This window comes from Schistocerca cancellata, chromosome 4, assembly GCF_023864275.1.
Source record: "Schistocerca cancellata isolate TAMUIC-IGC-003103 chromosome 4, iqSchCanc2.1, whole genome shotgun sequence".
In the NCBI taxonomy this organism is placed as follows: Eukaryota; Metazoa; Arthropoda; class Insecta; order Orthoptera; family Acrididae; genus Schistocerca; species Schistocerca cancellata.
This window is the reverse complement of record NC_064629.1, coordinates 362522018-362539458: the sequence shown is the minus strand read 5'-3', so window position 1 is coordinate 362539458 and position 17441 is coordinate 362522018. Positions and strand designations below refer to the sequence as shown.

Genomic DNA, 17441 nt, shown 5'->3' with positions numbered 1-17441 from the left:
CGTCTCTGTAAATGAGAGCGTATGTAGACAGTGAACCATCGCTAGCAAATTCGGCTTTACAACTGGGGCGAGTGCTAGGGAGTCTCTCTAGACCTGCCGTGTGGCGGCGCTCGGTCTGCAATCACTGATAGTGGCGACACGCGGGTCCGACGTATACTAACGGACCACGGCCGATCTAAAGGCTACCACCTAGCACGTGTGGTGTCTGGCGGTGACACCACAGAATCAGTCGTGAGTTCTGAAGTGCTACCAACAGTCCAGCTAGCACAATAACTGTCCGTAGGGAGTTAAAAACAATGGGGTACAATGGTCGAACAGATCATCATAAGCCAAACGTTTCTGTAGTCGATTCTAAGCGACGCTTGAGGTGGTTAAAGATCGGCGTCACTGGACAGAGTCAAGCTATAGCCCGTGGCAATCTGATGGAAGGGTTTTGGTTTATCGAATGTCTAGGGAACGTTACCTGCCATAAAATGTAGTTGCAAAAGTGAAGTATGGAAGAGATGATGTTGCGGTATGGGAGTGTTTCTCGTGGTTAGGGGGTGGCCCCTTATTGCACTAAAAAAAACCGTTAAATGCAGAAGGATATGAACACATTTTACAGTATTGCGTACGATTGAGGAAAGTTCGAAGACGATGATCGTTTCTATCAGCATGACTGAACACCCTGTCGTGAAGCAGCATCTGTAAGGCAATGATTTGTGGACAGTAACATTTCTGGCCCACCCAGAGACTCGATCTTAACAGAATGGAACATCGACTTCGCACCAGACCCCAGCGTCCAGCAGAACCACCATTTTCTGGTATGGACTCTTGAGGAAAAATGGGTTGCATGTCTGCACAAACATTCAGGCACCTTCCTGAAAGTGCCTCCAGCAGAGTTCAAGCCGTCATAAAGCAGAAACCGTGGACACATCGCATAGTAATGGCCACTAATAGGTATCCGGATACTTTTATTAGACGGCGTATGCAAGACGTCATAACAATCTATCACAGCATCTTGGCCTGCAGCTAGTTTCGTGCTCTGGGTGTGCCACTCAATTGTACAGACGTAAATAGCAACTACAAAAGTATAAAGTTAAAATATGAAGAACAGAAAACGGGGTGGCGGGGTGTGGAAAGAAGAATGTTGTGGTATTTCTGTGTGTAAATCATGTATTTTGTTTAACGATTTGTTATGTAGCCAAGATGTTTTTAAAGTCTACCGAATTAAAAAAAATGAAATGAAATGAAAAAATGTGCTTTTGTCTGTATCGCTATGTACCCCGCCCTGTGAAATTCACAGTGGTGCAAACAATATCATTATTTACCAATACGTTTTATTTGTCCAAAAAAGGTATCAATTTCACTTTTTTTTAACATTACCAGGAGTGAGATTTGTGATATGACGTAAATCTTGTTACCCTCCCCATTACTCCGAGGATGTAGGGCTTACGGCTTTTAGCTATGAGCCTATGCGGATTCGGGATTAGTATCATCACGTGTCCAACGGAATAACCGTAGCGCACAGAGTAACGGGTAAAATAAAGTCGCTTCAGTTAGACGGAGCCTCTATGCCGCAAGGAAGGAACGGACTAGAGACAGTGCCAAATTATATGTTTAGGCCTATCTACCAGAGTACTCGCGTGCCTGGAATCGGAAGAGTACCGCCCACAAAAGTCCTATGGTGGGTTGGAATCCGATCAGAAGCAATGTTGCAGCTTGTCATGTACAGATTATGCTGCTCCAAAGGCAAGCGAATTTTTTCTCAAGATACTAACAGGTTAGCTTTCAAATCTGTTTCTACGAAGAACATAATTAGGTTTCCTGAAGAGTGCAGAACGTACAAACTGGCTGAAACGGTCTCCTAAACGTTTCTACATTGAGATCACTCTGGTGGAGCGTCGTGCTACTCAACGGGAAACACTACGTTCTGTAGGAAGTTACCCCAATTTGTAGATTACTCGTCGCTCTCTCTTGTATCCTAATACCTGTGCACAATTTTGAGGTCTTTGCGAAATATTTTTGCGTTACAAGTGTCCAGACATGTAGGCCAAAATTTCATAGTGTATATCAGTAGTATACGGCTATCTTCATAACGTGTATCGCGTAAATCGCCACAAATGAGACTTTATGGGGCTACGGACGTCATTTTACTAACTCCTTGAGCAACAAAGCACTGTTTTAGATTACTGAAGTACTGAAAAATGTCCATGTCCATGCTACAGCTTCCATTCGACTTGGTCACCGTAATGGGTATTTCGTAACTAAAAGAGGATTTAGTGAAGGGTGATTCATACCGTAGAAATTACTCTCAGCAGCCCGAAAGAAATGTTTCGTATCCTTAAATTGGGAAAAAGTAGTAGGAATGTGTTAATGAAACACATGTAAACCGTCTTTCTTTTTCTGGTGGCATTTTACTGACCAATTAAATCTCGAGAGTGCAGTCGCATAAATTTCTTCTTCTTCTTATATTTTGGCCGTATGCTTGTCGGTCATCGTCAGGGCAAGTCGGCAGACTGGAGCTACAGTAATTGCTACGTTACTTGCGCGTAAGATCCAGAGACTTTAGTCGACAACAAAGAGTATACATATTAAAGAAAGCGCCGTATTCCATGTATTGTACTGGTTGAAACCGCTATGCCTGTTAATTTTAGCTGCTTCTTTCAACAACAAGTTCCAAAAGAATGAAGCCTACGCTAGAATTTTGACATTCTCCTACCGCGAGAGACGTTCATCGGCGTCAAAGAGTATACGTGAAGTGAATCTGCGGTTTAAAGGACGGACCAAGTTCTGTAGGTTCAGTTTGTAGGCTCATTCTCAAGATGGACGAAAGGTGTAGGCCTACTGCCAAAGAAGAGGAAGAGGAAGAAGAAGAAGAAGAAGAAGAAGAAGAAGAAGAAGAAGGAGAAGGAGAAGGAGACTTGATACGAGTGAACTCCCAAAACTCGATGTGTCAGTTATTTGCCTCTAGCGCACATGAACTTTAACAACGCATGGAAGAATTTAATAAAGGAACCATGAAGTAGGGTTGAAAAGCTATCACGATAAAGCTAAAATATATAACCAACGCATCGAAAAGCAAATACTACAAATTAAGAATGACGTCACAGAAGCAGTTACTGAATTTTTTTTATTTAGTGCAGCTGAAAACAACGACTGAATGGACGAGACAACAAATGAAATACACAGAAGAGTAAAAATTAACAGGAAAGCTTTTGGTAAACTAAACAGAATTTTCAAAATCGGGATTCCGACGTGTCTGAAACGAGCATTTACAGACATCGATTGTTACCAGTTTTGACTTATGCAATGAGAGATGTACTTTTAATGCGAATATCGTTACATAATTGTGCGTTTCACACCGAGCGATGGAGAGATAGCAAAACAAATAAATGAACCAGGAAGCAGACTGGAGAGAAAGACGTAATTATGACCGCAATGAGAATGAAATGGAGGTGGGTGGGAAGCTGATGTACCCTGGCGATGGATGGTAGATGGATGGAGGAAGTTCTTTGTAGAATTCCAAGAGCCGAGAAAAGGCAGAAACGACAACGTAATGGTATGTACGTAGATAGACGTCTTTAGGATACATGGATAGGTATTGTATGCATGGAAAAGTGCGGCGTAGGCCTTTTTCCAGCTGTGGATGTAAAATGGATTTGTTAAATTAATGGAAATTGATCCTGTGTGCAGCGTAAACGATCGCCTGCCCGTGAAACGCACGCAAAGGTGCTCCGCAATAAGATGGCTAGAAATGAGCCAGTTAAAACGCCATATTCTTCTTAGGTCTCCGCGCCTGGATGCTGGCTGAAAGAAGTGTAACTCGCTTTTACAGCAGCCGTTTTCGCTCTATTTCCTTTTGTTCTCCCTGCAGCTTAATCATTCAGATTTTTTTTCTTTGATTGATAACGTCTCAGTATTTCTGACACGTTGCTTCTATTGCTTCGCTTGCGACATAGGTAAATTACACATGTCGACTGTAATCTGTACAAAAATAAAAATAGGTCCCGTTCTCGAGTTATCACCAAGGTTTTCGGGAGATTTTAAGGCAAATGCTGAAATTGGAAATACGCTCCCAAAACTTGGAGACTAGATAGTCGCGTATTTGGCTGGCAAGACCGTGACACTACTATGCGTCAGAACTCTACCTTTAGGGATAGAGATCGAAAAGTACCGAAGAATAAAAAAGGAAGTGCCTCTGCACGTACGCCTGTCGGGATTTGATCCGCCTTTTCTGTTCGTTTAACTCCCCAGTGGGGATTGACGCCTGGTTCCCTGTTCGGTTATCCGGCAGATTTCTTCCACGGACGAATATATAAATTTTAATTTCTCTGTTATCTGTTACGGTCTGTTGCATCGAGTCAACTTTTTCTCTGTGGGCAGGTGACTCGTGAATAAAAGAAGGGGAAAAGAACGGGCCCGCAAAATTACAGACTTGTATCCTTAACATCGGTTTGCTGCAGAGTTCTTGAACATATTCTGAGTTCGAATATAATAAATTTCCTGGAGACCGAAAAGCTTCTGTCCACGAATCAGCACGGTTCTAGAAAACATCGCTCGTCCGATAGTCGGCTTGCCCTTTTCTCACATGATAAACTGCGAACTACAGGTGAAGGGCAACAGGCAGATTTCATATTTCTAGATTCTGAAAAGCATTTGACACGGTGCCCCACTGCAAACTGTTAACAAAGGGTCGACCATATGGAATAGGATCTCCGATAGGTGAGTGGCTCGTAGATTTCCTAAGTAATAGAACCCAGTATGTTGTCCTCGACGGCGAATGTTTATGAAAGACAAGGGACAAGGATATGGTGAGCAGTGCGCCAGGGAAGTGTGATAGGAGGGCTATTATTTTCTACATGCATAAGTGACCTGGCGGACAGGTTGGGCAGTAATCTGCGGCGGTATGCTGATGATGCTGTGGTGTGCGGGAAGGTATCGAAGTTGAGTGAATGTAGGGGGATACAGGATGACTTAGACAAAATTTCTAGTTGCTTCTAAATGTAGAGAAATGTAGGTTAATGCGGATGAGTAGGAAAAAGAAACCGGTAATGTACGGACACAGCATTAGCAGAGTACTGCTGGACATAGTCACGTCGTTTAAATATCTAGGTGTAACGTTGCAAAGGGATATGAAATGGAACGAGCATGTGGGAATTGTGTTAGGGAAGGGGAATGGACGGTTTCGGTTTATTGTGAGAATTTTAGGAAAGTGTGGTTCGTCTGTAAAGGAGACAGCGTATAGGACGTTAGTGCGACCAATTCTTGAGTACTGCGGAGTGTTTGGGATCTGCACCAAGTCGGATTAAAGGAAGACACTGAAGGAATTCAGAGGCGAGTTACTAGAGTTGCTACTGGCAGGTTCGAACACCATGCAAGTATTACGGAAATGCTTCGGGAACTCAAACGGGAATCTCTGGGTGGAAGGCGATTTTCTTTTCGAGGAACGCTAATGAGAAAATTTAGAGAACCAGCATTTGAAGTTGACTGCGGAGCCATACAAACAATCGTTTTTCCCACACTCTATTTGCGAATGGAAGAGGAAAGGCCGGCCTCTGTGGCCGAGCGGTTCCAGGCGCTTCATTCCGGAACCGCGCTGCTGCTACGGTCGCAGGTTCGAATCCTGCCTCGGGAATGGATGTGTGTTGGTTAGGTTTAAGTAGTTCTAACTCTAGGGGACTGATGACCTCAGATGTTAAGTTCCATAGTGTTTAGAGCCATTTGAACCATTTGAACAGGAAATAAAATGATTAGTAGTGGTACAGGGTACCCTCCGCCATGCACAGTATGGTGGCTGGCGGAGTACGTACGTAGACGTAGATATGTAGGAGGTATTATGCAGAGCAGTCAGCTTAACCCTTCGACAGCCACTTTTTTCCCGAGCAAGAAGTATACTTATCTTAATCAATGTCGCAGTCAGACAGAACAACATGAAAAAATGATTCCTTTGTCTCGTTTTCAAACGCGAGGAGGGTTGGGACATAAAGGTTTATTCGTTAAGTACATCTGGGGTTTCAAAAGACAGTGCAGAAACTAAAAGACATACAGGAAACAGACACATATCAGTGGATAGAGCCTCTCTCCAAGTTTGTAACTCACATTACAGGTGTTAAATATGAGCCCTGTTTGTGCCGCGGTAAACGTCAATAGGTGTGTAGTTCATTGACACAAATTGTCCGGGTAGGCGCGTTAGCAGCTCGCTTTGCAAATGTGCTCATAGGGTTGCCTATCATCAGGCGCCAGCTAATACAATTCTACAATACGGAGCAGAGGGTTAACAATGGAACCTCAAGAGAGCGCAGTCTAGGTGCAGTATAGAGGAGTTCTGCCAACGATTAGCAGGCTTCCCGCTACCAATGGACATTGCAATAGCATGCACGAAATTCCTGCTAGTTTTGTGATAGCCTGTCGTGGGACACATACGTCCCGGTGGTAGAAAGAGGGTTAAACAGGTTTTTCTTTTGAATCTGTTAACTCGATTACGAAACGCAGGACGCTCCGGTACTGATGTATCAATTCAGCTTATTTTTATCAAAAGATTTGCGTCACAACAGGGCACTCGATTGTCTCCCCAGCTCAAAGTCTACAATTTTCACTCTGTGCGTTTTTGCAGACATTTTACACACATGTTACAAACTGAACGAATACACACGAAAATAGAGGCTAAACATGTCAGTGTTATGCTTTACTTGTATCAGAATAACAGGCACTCATTGGTAACCTCAAAGATGAACACAACTATGAGCGAATATAAAATTTTTCTTTTACAACAAAGTTAATTGCTAAACATGAACGCAACATTTGAAAAGTTGGAAGTGTCTCTCTCTCGCAGGAAGTGAATGTTGGCCAAACTAGTTATCGAAGATTACTGATAACGACCTACCACAGTCCAAGTCAGTTTCTAAAACAATAACCAACAGAAACATTGGTTTCCTGTCTGCATTCCATCCTCCCTTTACTCTTTCCTCTGCAGTGAATTAATGTGCAGTATACGTCCACGACTTTTTGACATAGTAGCTTAGTTTTCCCGATAGGATGGGATATAATTCCATGCATCTCCGCTACCTGGAAGAGATTAGAACCCTTTACCAAAGCGGTATCTTGCCCAAACACACAATTTCAAACATCACTGAACACACAGTAACTGATTTCGTAAGTTGACAACGAGATTGAGTCTCAATGAACTACCCAGCATTGCTGACGAAGATACTGTAAGAACTTAAGAGCGCCACGACGGACTTCGTATACACCAACCGGAAGATCAGGTGAAACAAGATGCGGTGCGATGCGACACGACACAATAGAAATGACAGCAGTCCTGAAGCAATAGTGCTGTTTCGCAGTTGAAATGAAGCCAGTGTCAGAGATTTGCGAGGTGGACGGCGCGTGGTCGCCTACCTGACAGCTGCAGGAATGCGCGAGACAGAGTTGATCATCGACTGAGTAGCTGTGAGCGCGACGCCGAACTGAGCGGCTCGGCTCGCGCCAGGCACTCATATCGCGCGCCGGCTCCCCACCGCGCATGCGCAGCAGACCAGGCCTCAAGGTCGTCGCGCAGCGCCGCAGCGCAACATGCGAAATCTCGTCCGCCGGGAAGCACCCCAGCGTCACCTGTTTTTCGTACCCTTTGCTGGCAGGTAGTCCGCAGGCGTTCGGTTTAGCCTCCTCAGCAATAGAGCGCGTCGTTGTCCTCTAGAACAGTGGCGGTAATTACCCCCCTTACAAGTAAAATGACATTTTCTGTTTTCTGTGGGGGGGGGGGGGGGGGAGGGAACTAAACGATTCTATTCTGTTTCAATCATGAAACTAAATAATTTTCAAAAGGTCATCGTTATTGTTTCACCTTTCTAAGATTCTAATACTCATTATATAAGTCATTGACAATTACTTTTTTCAATTAGTAGCATTAATGCGGTGGAGGTTACAGGTTCCTCACATAGTCTACTCACTACACAGATATGGTATGCTTTGTCCCAAGTAAGACATCTACGTAACAAATGCTGAATATCTCAAGAAAATGTCTTCTGCAAGTTGTAGATAGTGCCTGTAGTAGTCCACAAATTGCTCCATTACTCCTTTCGAAACAGAGAAGTGAATTAATTGAAAGTACGACAAAGCAGTAACTACATAAGGGCAACGACAGTGCTGTTCACAGTACGAGGTGCATTCAAGTTCTAAGGCCTCCGATTTTTTTTTCTCCGGACTGGAAAGAGATAGAAACATGTGCATTGTTTTAAAATGAGGCCGCATTCATTGTCAATACGTCCCAGAGATGGCAGCACCATACCGCAGATGGAATTTTACTGCCAGCGGCGAGAATGAGAACTGTTTTAAGTACTTAAAATGGCGACGTTTTCCTTACTTGAACAGCGTGCAATCATTCGTTTTCTGAATTTGCATGGTATGAAACCAATTGAAATTCATTGACATTTGAAGGAGACATGTGGTGATGGAGTTATGGATGTGTCGAAAGTGCGTTCGTGGGTGCGACAGTTTAATGAAGGCAGAACATTGTGTGACAACAAACCAAAACAACCTCAGGCTCGCACAAGCCGGTCTGACGACATGATCGAGAAAGTGGAGAGAATTGTTTTGGGGGATTGCCGAATGACTGTTGAACAGATCGCCTCCAGAGTTGGCATTTCTGTGGGTTCTGTGCACACAATCCTGCATGACGACCTGAAAATGCGAAAAGTGTCATCCAGGTGGGTGCCACAAATGCTGATGGACGACCACATGGCTGCCCGTGTTTCATGTTGCCAAGCAATGTTGACGCGCAACGACACCATGAATGGGACTTTCTTTTCGTCGGTTGTGACAATGGATGAGACGTGGATGCCATTTTTCAATCCAGAAACAAAGCGCCAGTCAGCTCAATGGAAGCACACAGATTCACCGCCACCAAAAAAATTTCGGGTAACCGCCAGTGCTGAAAAAATGATGGTGTCCATGTTCTGGGACAGCGAGGGCGTAATCCTTACCCATTGCGTGCCAGAGGGCACTACGGTAACAGGTGTATCCTACGAAAATGTTTTGAAGAACAAATTCCTTCCTGCACTGCAACAAAAACGTCTGGGAAGGGCTGCGCGTATGCTGTTTCACCAAGACAACGCACCCGCACATCGAGCTAACGTTACGCAACAGTTTCTTCGTGGTAACAACTTTGAAGTGATTCCCCATGCTCCCTACTCACCTGACCTGGCTCCTAGTGACTTTTGGCTTTTTCCAACAATGAAAGACACTCTCCTTGGCCGCACATTCACCAGCCGTGCTGCTATTGCCTCTGCGATTTTCCAGTGGTCAAAACAGACTCCTAAAGAAGCCTTTGCCGCTGCCATGGAATCATGGCGTCAGCGTTGTGAAAAATGTGTACGTCTGCAGGGCGATTACGTCGAGAAGTAACGCCAGTTTCATCGATTCCGGGTGAGTAGTTAATTAGAAAAAAAAAAAAAAAATCGGAGGCCTTAGAACTTGAATGCACCTCATATATTATTATTATTAGTATTATTATTATTACTGTTAGTGGCTGTGTTCATACACAAAGCATCAGCAGCCTGAAGTCTTCCAATTTCTGCCAGTTCAGAAGTAAGTAGTGCAGCAATAAAGTTATTTACGAACAGTAAGTATAGTGCCTACATTTTAACTTGGTTGATTTTAAGTGGGTTGCAGTGTGCAGGTCAAGCAAGTGCCACAACGGAGAGATGTAATGTAGGGGAAGCATGTTTTGTAAAAAGTGTCTACCGTCACTGTGAGTAGTTAGCTTTCTTATGTGAGAAGGAGTTGTGGGTAGCACTTGTAATGCACCACGAATTCCTTCGTCATTCATACTAACAATCTCCCCCCCCCCTCCCCCCCCCTACACACATACACAAACTAATTATCATTCATCTCTCATCATTTTAAAAGTAAAAGTATTTCATTCTACCAGTTTAGTTGCGTGCTAAAGTTGGTGTGTGTGTGTGTGTGTGTGTGTGTGTGTGTGTGTGTGTGTGTGTGTGTGTGTGTGTATTTTTTTTGGGGGGGGGGGGTTACACTCAGAGGTAATGGTCTAAGAAAGATTGGGAAGCATTTCTCTAGAGGCTAGAGAATTCTTTTAGAGCTCAGGTGCTTGGAATGAGTCACGTACACAACTTCTTCGCCAATTCCATCAATCTTTGACAGCTGACCAATCATTTTACCAATACCAAGTAACTAGGGATGCAAGGGAACTTCGCCTCAGGCTCCTAAAGGTCAGAAACAGGTGAGAACTCAGGGTTCGGTGCTGGATGGGAGAAGGGGAAGGGGGAAAAGGGGTGATGGTGACGATGTTGGTTTGTGGGGCGCTCAACATCGTGGTCATCAGCACCCGTATAAGTTCCCATACTTTCTATTTCCAGTCTCGCCACGTCTCGAACGATGATGAGGACAACACAAACAAAAGGGGGACAATCACAGTTTCTTACTATCTGTCCCCTCCTCCACCAAATATAATTTACCGTAGTGCCTTTTATTATTGGACACATAGGCCTAATAATAACAATAAAATAGACATTTTCATATAGTAATAATTATTCGTTTACGTCAGTAAACCATAAATCGTCTTAGCCCTAACTTCCAAGGAACTTCAGTTCACAGAAATATATCATGTGAAAATCGTTGGTCTAAACCATCTGAAAAGGGTGTCATGCAACTGATTTAAGAACTGAAATAGCAACTAACTCTCACAAGTTTAACAACGTCATAATTTACAGCATATAAAATCGGAGAGTGCATTCTCCATTATCAGTTTTTCATTTAGCACTACTATTGTGAATACAGGTCTACCGACTATGGTTAAGCAACTTCATTCTCCGAAAGTTAGAGGAAGGTACATAGTCTGAAGTTCAAAAATCAAAACTTCAAATAGCAACAACGTTAGCAGCCCCAGGCGGTCGAGGGAAGGTGCTGTTCCCCGAGACACTCACTCCATCGTAGAGGAACGCTACTGTTTACAAATCACGTAAGGTATGTCCACTGTGTCGAAGTTTATTGGAATAGAGCATTCTTAGAGCCATAGATAAAACGAAGTCTTTCAGTGAATCCGTTAAAGTAACTCTTCAATATGAACTAATTTTTGCATGCGCCTCTATGTGATAGTGAAGATTTTTACGCCCCAACAAGAAAAGAGGAAGATCATAGACATGAGGTACAGTAGAAGCTACTGAATCTAGCATTACCTTTGAAACTGTAACAATAATAGATAAAAGAAATATCTAATTTTTGATATCAAACACATTAACGAAAAGAAATCGCAATCTCAAGAAGAAGTTGTATGGCGTAAACGAATGTTAGTAGGCATCTTTCTACATGTGAAAGAATTCTATTCAAATTTCAGACCAATTGCATAAGAGTGGCGCTAGTAGCGACACTATGAAGATGCAAATCAGGATTGCGTTAAACAGACGTTGTAACGATGGTGAGCGTTAGTTACCTTTGACACTGAACGTGGTGAGTTGATTATAGTCAAGAATGCATTTAAGGCGACGAAGATGCCATTATCGACACCTCAGTAACTTTGAACGAGGTCGTGTAATAGGTCTACGAGAAGCTGGGTGTTCCTTCTGGGATATTACAGAAAGACTTGGCAAGAATGAAGCCACTGTGCACGATTGCTGAAACGAGAATGTACCGACGCAGGAAGACCGGGCTCTGGACGGCAACATGTCACTACCGAGAGGGGAGAGCATCGTGTACGGCGTATGGCTCTCGCGCATCGTACTGCAGCTGCAGCAGCAGTTGGCGCCACAGTGACACAACAACTGTCACAAATTGGTTACTACAAGAATATCTACGAGACAGACGCCCTGTTGCGTGCATTCCACTGACTCCAAACTACAGCCATTTGGGACTTCAGTGGTGTCAAGCGAGAGCTCATTGAAGAGCAGGGTGCCGGTCTGTTGTGTTTTCTGATGAAAGCCGGTTCTGCCTCGATGCCAATGATGGCCGTGTGTTGATTAGGAGGTGGTCTGTTGAGGGCCTGTACCCAACTCGTCCGCATGCTCGACACTCTGGACGTACACCTGGAGTTATCTGGGGGTGCGACTTCATATGAAAGCAGCAGCAGCAGCAGCAGCAATCTCGTGATTATCCCCCGCGTCCTAACTGCAAATTTTGTACTTAAGTGTGGTGATTAGACCTGCTGGGCCGTCATGCTTGAACAGCGTTCCAGGGGGTGTTCTCCAACAGGATAACGGTCGCCCACACGCCGCTGTTGTAACCTAACATGCTCTACAGAGTGTCCACATGTTGTTTTGGCCTGGTCGATCACCAGAACTGTCTACAATCGAGCGCATATGGGACACCATACACAAACAGCATTGACTGTCCCTGTATTGACCAACCAAATGCAACATGCATGGAACTCCATCCCACAAACTGAGATCTGGCACTTGTTCACACAATTCGTGCATATTTACATTCAATATTCTGCCGGTTGTACAGGTTATTAATGAATCAGCATTTCACGTTTGCAATGGCTTGTCTCGCGTTAAAATTAAGGTGTGATCTTGCAGTATTAACCGCTTAAATATGTTACCTAGACAAATGTAGTTCCGAAATTTCGTGACTCTACATTAATTATTTTTTTGTGTTGCAACTTTTTCCGGCAATGTATTTTACTGAGCTGCAATGGTGACAATGATAATGACAGCACTAGAGCTAAGAAATAACTTCTCGACAACTTCTCTTGAAGGGAAAGATTGCACAATGACTGCTACAGATTAAAATGTATTCCTATGTTGAAGGATCCTTACTCGTGCTGGAATATAAATCACAAATATTTCATCACATAGTGCGACCTATTTTGTGTCTTTCGCCGGGGTCATTGGCAAATGAACAAATTTTTGGTGGAGCAGGGTTAATGTACGATCCCTTAAAAAAATGACTGAAAGGGTGCGAAGCCATAAGTTACTTTACACGCAAATGTATTTGATAGACGGTTCAGATAAACTGAAATTCAGTAATTTACGTTTTTTAACAAAGATATAATGAAAGTTACTATTTACTAGAAGTAACTTTTAACTGAAAGTAACTTTTCAGTATTAGAATCACTTGCTCTGCTTTGCTTAATTTTCACTGTACCTTTTTATCGATAATTAAAGAAGTAATTTACGATAACATGGATTTTATTTTATAAACTAGTCCTTCCTCCTCTCTCTTTCCACCTTCTCCAACCCCCACTCCCAGCCCATCTCCTCCTTTCCCTCTCTCTGTCCTTTCCCATCTCTGTCCATCTCCTCTTCTCCCCTCTCTCTGTTCATTTCTCCCTCCCCCACACCTGCCCATCCCCTCCTCCTCCTAACTGTGCCTTCCCCCTCAATGTCTGTCCATTTCTCGTTCTCCCTTCTCTCTCCACGTTATCACGCTCACCCCAATAGGAGCCTAGTGGTTCTTATCATTACGGAATTTTTATCCAGATTGTACATAATATCTGCACCAAATTTGATTTAAATCGTTCCAGGGGTTTAGGATGAGCTTTTTACCTGCGGCTTTGCTCGCCTACGCACATGCCAAATACATTTTACCTACGTTTAACATATTTCAGGCGTATTTTTACGCATTTCTCTTGCATGTCTAGCTACTGTCGCCCTGCAGTTTCATTTCCGCGCAGCTTAATTTTTATGATGTCGTACCTCCTGAACTATTAGCTGTCCAATGATATAATTTTATAGGCACGTGCAGCTTAATTTTTATGATGTCGTACCTCCTGAACTATTAGCTGTACACTGATATAATTTTATAGACACATCAGTGATATAAATGCTTGGAGTCTGTGAAATGTGCTACGAGTAGGGTTAGCAGTAAAGAAGTAATAAATTAAAACGTCATGCATGATGCGGCAATTTTTTCTTGCGTTTCAGTATTTGACGTCATATCTCCTGAAATATGTGTGGTACTAGGATATATTTTTGTTTGTACACTCAGCGGCGAATGTACATACTATCTTCGAGAAGTACTGCGAATAGAGTTAGTGGCAACAAAGCAATAAATTTAAACGTCTTGCATGACGCCGTATCTTTCTAGCAAAAAATGGCTCTGAGCACTACGGTACTTAACATCTATGGTCATCAGTCCCCTAGAACTTAGAACTACTTAAACCTAACTAACCTAAGGACATCACACAACACCCAGTCATCACGAGGCAGAGAAAATCCCTGGCCCCGCCGGGAATCGAACCCGGGAATATCTTTCTAGCATTTAATGTTTATGACGACGTATTTCCTGAACTAAGTGCCGTACAATGATGCAATTTTTTTGGGACATCCAATGATCTATGTGAATACCGTCTGTAAAATGTGCCATGAATAAAATTTGCGCTAAAGAAGTCATAAATTTAAACGTCATGCTTCATGTGACAGTTTTACTTCATGAAGAGCGAAAATGTAGTAAGCGACAAACTTTTTTTTCTTTTCGTCATTTCGGGGTAGTCGCCAGCAAGAAAAAGTTTCATAAAGGTTTGAAATTGTGTGTGAAGTTTGTTGCAAGTACCTAAGTGCTATCATTGTCGAATGCTGGGTAACTAAAATATGGGTAACCTCGCGTCGTGGGCTACACTGTTTTCTCACCCTCACACCTTTAATAGGTGGATGGTTTTTACCCTCTCAGTGATCCTTTCGAGACAGTAAATGATGTATGTACCAAGTTTGGTTGAAATCAGTCCAGTGGCTTAGGAGGAGATGTGAAACATACATACATACATACATACATTAGTACATACATACATTTTTATAATTTATATAGACAAATTGAAAATTTTATAGAGTGTTATTGTTATTCAGAATAATAAAATACCATCTCCGACTTCGATAAAACAATTGCCCAGCGACCGAAACAGACTTCGGATCCGATAAAATCACCTCTGTTGCATACCTACTGCACGCAGCAGAACAGTTGGAATCGATGCGTTTTGGTGATACGGAGGGAAGTTTACATCCACATCTTAGCTCCGCAGATCACCGTAAGGTGTGTGGCGGAGGATACAAAGCGTTCCTCCTTTTTTCCCCTTTCTGTTCGCGAATGGTACGTTTAAAAAAGTACTGTTGGCAGCTCTCTGTACAAGTCACAGTTTCCCCACGCGAGCTGTAGGCCAAATTATAACAAATAATACGTTATGTGACCCGTTTTGCAACGTGGAGTCTCAGAATTTCGCATGGTTTTCCAAGATACAAAACGGCTTTCTCTACTGTACCGTCTTCCACTGCATTTCGTTGAGCACTGCTGTGGCACTAGCGCGATGACTAAACGAACCTCGAGCCGAAGCGCACTGCTTGATCTCTTCCATTAATGCAACCTCCTAAGGCTCCCAAACTTTTAAACAATACTAAAAAACTGGTCGACTGAGCGAGGTGGCGGTGTTGTAAAGATGCCGCAATTCAAATCCATCCAAGTTTAAGTTTTCCGTGGTTACAGCAAACTCTGGGAAGGTTCCTATGAAAAAAAGACAGTCGATTTCCTTCCCCATCCGAACTGGCGCTCAGTCTCTAATAACCTCGCCGTCGATGGGTCGATAAACCCTAACCTTCCTTCCTTCCTTTTGTATTTCGATACAACCGTCTTGCATGCCTCCATGTGTGTTGGAATGACTTGAAAAAACACAAGTAACCCGCACTCGTCTTTGTGGCAGCGACCTAGTATTAATTGTTTCCAGAAGATGAGCAAATTCTTATGCATATTCATCCATTGAAAGAATCAAGTTGATTTTCACTTGCTTCTATTCCCCGTCTTTATCGCTTACGTGCAGGTTTTGAAAGTAAGTAATGCGTTGTGACATTCTTAAATACAGATTTTGGACAAAATAATGTGGTAATATGGAGGAGAGACCGTTACAATTGAAGGTCCCGTCAACCGCGTAGTCAGACAAATTTCTCGGTGTGGACATTTTTCGCAGCGACTATGTAAATATTGGTTCATAAAGGAGACCCTTTTCCTTGCTGCAATATTAGTATTTCATTTCTCAGACGCGTTTCATATTTTATACGAAAGAGACCTTCAATGGATACCCTGGAATAGTAAGCAGTTCTGTTTTTACGTACATTAAAAATACCTTGAGAACAGTTCACGTTCTATTTTTTTACCTACTGTAAGTACCATTTTATTTATGTAAAAATTAAGTCTTCTTGCCCTTCATATAAAACGCACCTAGAAAATTTAATACTAGTATTGCAGCAAGCAGAAACGCACTGTTTACAGACATAATCATTAGAGACGGTTTGAAACCTCATATCGGTGATGGTTGTGGCAAGGCAGTTGACCTTAGCCTTTTCCAGGGAACCATCCCGGCATTTGCATAAGGGAGCTACGTAAAACATTTATCAGCATGACCAAAACGAATGTTTGGACATCGCACCTCCATCAACGATAGTAAGTGAGACTTTCTACAATATCTCGCAAGAAACTGGACAATGTTTAAGACTAGGGAAAACCTGTCGATTTATCTTCATTCAGCTAAAACCAGTTTTTTACATTACTGCCTTGTTACTGCGGGAATTATTATTTTGAAATACTCAATCCCCTGTTGGGAACTGGGTGAGCCTGGTATCAAACTTACCTTTACGGAAATTACCATCTACCGCCGTTCTCATTAAGCCCTGAGGTCACTGACCCTCCACGTTTGGGAGATGACATCACGGCAGATCAACATAACACAACAGGACGATCACAGACGTTGCACTTGCTCTTCGAAGCTTTTACAGAGACACTGCTACACGAGGAGAAACAGAAAGACAATATAACTGTGTTACGAGAAAGGTAATCTCGAACAGTGATATTTTTAAATCAAGTTAGCCGAGCGGTCTGAGGCGCTGCAGTCACGGACTGTGCGACTGGTCCCGGCGGAGGTTCGAGTCCTCCCTCGGGCATGGGTGTGTGTGTGTTTGTCATTAGGATAGTTTAGGTTAAGTAGTGTGTAAGCTTAGGGACTGATGACCTTAGCAGTTAAGTCCCATAAGATTTCACACACATTTGAACATTTTATTTTAAATCAGGGTTTCCGTATTACTTGTTCAGTCCGTGTAGCGCAGGACGGATAAGCGGTCTGGAAACTCAATTTGGACAGTTTTGTGTAAGTAACTATCGCGGACACTCCCTGATCACGAATACGTCTAATTTTCATAAACGGATTTGTTTGACACACGAACGAGTTGCAAAATCTAAACTTTCACGGCGGGAAATGTCACAATTAATAAAATGTTCCGGGCTATTATGTTGTGGTCGAATGGATTTCACATTAATGTGAAATCCATTCGACTATAGCATAACAGGCCGGAACATTTTATTAATTGCCACAGTTAAGTGTCACTCAGATGTTGACAAGCCTCAACGGGCAGGCGCTTGAAGAAAGGAGGGGACAGAAAAAGCTGAGAAAGATACGAAGAGCAAATTATTCCACCATTTACGATGGACGACGAGTACTCAAGATTTTATCCTCAATATTAATCACAGTC

General features: G+C 42.9%; 1 protein-coding gene across 6 annotated transcripts in view; it reads right to left on the bottom strand.

The window, feature by feature from the left end:
- The window catches only part of LOC126185141 (solute carrier family 41 member 2-like), a 994709-nt gene that overhangs the window by 112283 nt on the left and 864985 nt on the right, over positions 1-17441 (bottom strand). Inside the window, exon 1 of one of the 6 annotated variants that reach the window (XM_049927980.1) lies at positions 7381-7443. The exons of the other annotated variants lie outside the window; for them this stretch is intronic. The gene's annotated coding sequence lies outside the window, so the exon portion shown is untranslated. Of the gene's footprint in view, positions 1-7380; positions 7444-17441 lie in introns of those variants that run through there. 6 annotated transcript variants of the gene reach the window in all.